The following is a 4,922-nucleotide window of genomic DNA, read 5'->3' as shown; positions in this document are numbered from 1 at the left end:
GAGCAACTTCAGCAACTCCAAAATTCCTCACTCTTCTGGCCAAGAGTTTCTCAGCTTTGCCTCTTCTTTACAACCCTTAGCATTGTAATCAGATGACTCTAGCCTATTTTCACTATTGTAATATCATGGCCTCAACCGGCCTTTATCTGTATATATATATATATATATATATATCAATTAAAAAAAGGCGTAAATGCACTTTTAGTCCCTACATTTTGACTTTTTTTCATTTTAGTCACTACATTTTATTTTTACCACTTTTAGTCCTTAAACCAATTAATGCCCTTTATTTAAGTCCTTGAAACATCATTCCGTCACTAAACTAACGGAAAAACTGACGGATCAATAAAGTAATAGTTTTTTTTACACGTTGGTCAATAAAATAATGGAAAGAAAATCAGGCTCACCATGCAATTAACAAATAAACTCACGTGAAGCACTGTTGAAACAATCTGGCATGCAGGTATAAAACGCCACTTGTCTAGTTGTTAGTTGTTGTTACAGTAATAAATAATTAATGATTTTTTTTTTCAGTCTTTACTCTTTAACTCCTAGTCCTACAACTACTCGTTTCTTTAGTTGTATTATTGTGTGTCCAGCTAGCAGACTTTCCACACCAATAAACCACACTCTCTCTCTCTCTCTCTCTCTCTCTCTCTCTCTCTCTCTCTCTCTCTCTCTCTCTCTTAATGTCTCCTCCACGAACCAGTCTATCATCAAGATCATGTCTTCTTCGCAGTCACACATCCTGGTGTTTCCCTACCCAGCCCAAGGCCACATGCTTCCACTCCTCGATCTCACTCACCAATTCTCCCTCCGTGGCTTAACCATCACCATCTTAGTCACCCCTAAAAGCCTCCCCACTCTCTCTCCTCTCCTCTCCTCCAACCCTTCCATCCAAACCCTTGTCCTTCCTTTCCCTCCCCACCCTCAACTCCCCCATGGCGTTGGGCACGTCAGAGACCTCGGCAACACTGGAAACCTCCCCATCATGGCTGCCCTCACCAACCTCTACGACCCTCTTCTCCACTGGTTCACTTCCCACCAATCACCATCATCTCCGACTTCTTCTTAGGCTGGACTCTTCGCCTCGCCAACCAACTCAATGTTGGAAAAATACATGGAAAATACTTGTTTGTATCTCATGCAAACATGCGTAGCGGAAAAATTAACGGATCTACTTTATTCGCAATTGATAACATGTACTATGTAAATTTCAGAATTAGAAAACAAGAAAGCGTACCTTGGTGCAGTGAAATTCAAAACCGAAGATCAGAAGCACTTGGGAAGACTTTTAATCTTCACTCCAATTCCACTTAATGCCCAAGATGTGTGGTCTCTCAATCAGTTTTCAAGGAGAAAATAGGAGAGTGTCCAACACTCACATACTCATCATTTCAGAATGATGTCTCACACCACACCACACCACACCACACCACACCACACCACAAAATTCTGTATGTTTTTCTTCTTATATATATAACTGATTATCTAATTGGGCTAGCCTTTTGGGCCATTCTAATTGGGCTTTTGTGTGTGGCTTGGAGTGGGACTAAAAGGGACCAATAAGACACTAGCTCCAATGGGTCTTGGGCTTTTCTGTCAACTCTTGACAAGTCCAAAGTTACCATTAACTATATTTAATACCACTATATAAATATAGTTGCACTCTAGGCCTTATCTATAAATTATATCCTAAGACTTTATTATACATGCAACCCCTTCATAACATATTCGTAGTAATACAAAGTCATGAATGTAGACTGCCACTTTATAAATTACTACATCTTATCCTTGAGTATCCCGTTTAATCCTTTATGTTATTCATTATATATTTATGAAATCCAATTCTATAAATATGTACTTTAGTAACTCCTTAATAAAGTGGTTGGGCCCAACTCTCTGAATAATCAAACCCATTAAACTTATCTCAAGGGAATATTTTGTATCTCCGGTTAGAGATTATGAATTCCATCTTGAGAATACATGTTCCATCAACACTAAATGTGGCTGCCCAACATACTGAGATTTTGACCGTGATTAATAGATCTCACTTCTGATATATCAAAGCAACTTACATCTCATGATCATGTCTATTATTCTCTCAGGCTTAAGAGTTCATGTAAATAGAAGTCGTGAAATTTATTATTCATTTGACAGTCGTTAGGAGAATAATAAATCTCACAGCGGTCCAGTTCAATATGTCTTAACTCTTAAAACATATCAATATACCAACTAGAAATCTCCATTTCCATGATCAAGACAAATCATCTTAGTTGATATGTTATAGTCTTCGCAGATGAAACGTCCAATTTCATCACCATCTGCGAACTACATTTTGAGTTTACAAGGAACTTGTGATTTACATCTTCTGTGACTAAATCACATAAATCACATACAATGCATCTCATGGACTAAGATAATGTCCCATTAGTTCATTTATAAATAGTCTCATATAATTAAACAATTTAATTATTAATGACATGCCAATAAATTAGATTTTAGGCATAAACCCCAACACTCAACATTCCTAGAATCGTTTTCTTCTCCTCCCTCTGGTGCCTTTTTGGCCTCCCTACTTTACAACTTGTGGCCTACCACTAACGCACAAGCTCTTCCTTCTCTACCCACCCTTGATTTTCTTGATCTCCTTGGATCGCCATCCTTTAAGTAGGACCATCTTCCCTTGGTGTGGCGCCTCTATAACGAATCCAACCCCGAGACCCACTTCATCAAAGATGGTATGCTCGCTAATACCACTAGCTGGGGTTGCGTTTTTAACAACTTTCATGAATTGGAAGGTCATTACTTGGATTACCTGAGAAAGAACTCTCGGGTCTACAGGGTTGGCCCGTTAAGCTTGGCAGGCATCACTTCCAGCGGTGTTGGTCGGGGCAACCCGAATTCTCATTCGGGCAATGAAGATCACGTCAAAACGTGGCTTGACGGGTGGCTTGACGGGTGCCTCGAAGGGTCCGTTCTCTATGTGTGTTTCGGGAGTCAGAAGCTGTTGAATAAACAATAGGTGGAGAGTTTGGCTTCCGGGCTAGAAAAGAGTAAGACCGGATTTATATGGGTGGTGAAAACGGGTGCAGAGGTTTGGTTTATCCCGGATGGGTTTGAGGAGCGAGTAACAGGGATAGGGAAGGGTGTGATATTAAAGGGATGGGCCCCACAATTGATGATATTGAGTCACAAAGCAGTGGGTGGGTTTTTGAGTGACACATACGTGTGGGGCGGGAAAGCCACGTGTCTTAAAGTGGGTGAGTTGATTTCTGTACCTGCGCGCTAGATTGTTTCAACAGTGCTTCACGTGAGTTTATTTGTTAATTGCTTGGTGAGTCTGATTTCTTTCCATTATTTTATTGACCAATGTGTGAAAAAAAAACTATTATTTTTATTGATCCGTGAGTTTCCCCGTTAGTTTGGTGACGAAATGGTGCTTCAAGGACTTAAATGAAGGGCATTAATAGGTTTAGGGACTAAAAGTGACAAAAATAAAATGTAGGGACTAAAATGGAAAAAAGTCAAAATGTAGGGACTAAAAGTGCATTTACGCCTTAAAAAAAATATACTAGGGAATTGCTTGTGGGACAAGTGAGCGTGGGGCGTGGGTGGAATTGGATAAGTACCAAAATGTAACTTTCTTTTTTAGAAAAAAAGTATTGTTATAGTTTAACCTTGTCCAGTAATAGACAATGGTAGTGATTTGAGAGTCAATTGGAACTTGCTACCGCTACACTGCAGCACTACACAACAAGGAACTCGATTATGAGGAAATTGATGAGTTTCACATTACATTTACATGCGCCTTAGATTTTCAAAACTTGAGTTTCACGTGACATTATTAATTCTAAACAGTTTTTTATTTTTTTTTTAGAATTCAATTTTTTGAAACTCAAGTTTCACATACTTGAATTTTAAAAATGTGATAAATAGCTAAATATTTTGCAAATAATAGTAGAATACTAATTACTTTGGCCAATGATGGTATTTGACCTTTTTTTTTTTTTTTTGGTAATTGGTATTTGACTATTTTGGCCACATTATTATATGAGAAGGGTATACTGTACCGCTGTACATAAAGAGTACTGAAAAATTATTCAAGAAAAATGAGTTCTTACGCTTTCATGTCTATAACTCAATGTATCCGATTACTACAGGGATGAACCCAATCTGGAATATAAACCATAAAAGAAAATACCGAAATATGCTAAAAAAAGATGTTTCACTCCACACTAGTGCTTAATTTTGGACATCGGTGGCAAATATGCTAACCAATTAGCCCAGGGACGTAGAAAGGAAGCAAAATGGGGATAAAACTTGTGGTAGTCATAAAAAAAAAATTAATAATAATAATAATAATAAAAACTTGTGTTAGTCCTCTTGCTAATTTTTTTATTTATTTTTATTGATTCTAGTTGTTCAGTCGTACTTCCCATCTCCCAGGTCTTCGGTTCTAAGTTCTAACTTATGTTGACGTTATAACCGGCGTTTTGTTTTGTTTTGTAACTTTGTTTTTATGTTTTTTTTTCCCCTGAAAAGCAAAATTAAAACAAAAAAAGCAAAATTATTGACATATGCTTTGAATAATTAAGAATGAAATATGGTCATACTTTCTTCATTTCTTGTACATCCATGTGCATCCTTTAATATTAGTAATTTAGATGCTGTAAATTAGCACGGGCTGGATTCTCTCCATTTCAAACTGAAATATAGGGTCCGTTTGGATAGAACTTATTGCTGAAAACTGAAAACTGAAAATTAAAAACACTGTAGCAAAATAATTTTAAAATGTGTAAATAGTACCGCGGGACCCATTTTTAATGAAAAAGTGGCTGAAAAGTGAAATTTGTGGGTCCGTGAACAGTGCACGGATGCACTGTTCACGGAAGACTGGTCAACATCTGCGGCTTGGAAAA

The 4,922-nt window shown here is 37.6% G+C and overlaps 1 pseudogene; it reads left to right on the top strand.

The window, feature by feature from the left end:
* Positions 1-724: 724 nt before the first annotated feature.
* On the top strand, positions 725-3,292 carry LOC142625129 (UDP-glycosyltransferase 89B2-like; annotated as a pseudogene).
* Positions 3,293-4,922: the final 1,630 nt, after the last annotated feature.

This window comes from Castanea sativa, chromosome 2 (assembly GCF_040712315.1).
Source record: "Castanea sativa cultivar Marrone di Chiusa Pesio chromosome 2, ASM4071231v1".
NCBI classification, from domain to species: domain Eukaryota; kingdom Viridiplantae; phylum Streptophyta; class Magnoliopsida; order Fagales; family Fagaceae; genus Castanea; species Castanea sativa.
The sequence above is the reverse complement of the archived record's forward strand: the minus strand, read 5'-3'. Positions and strand labels throughout refer to the sequence as shown.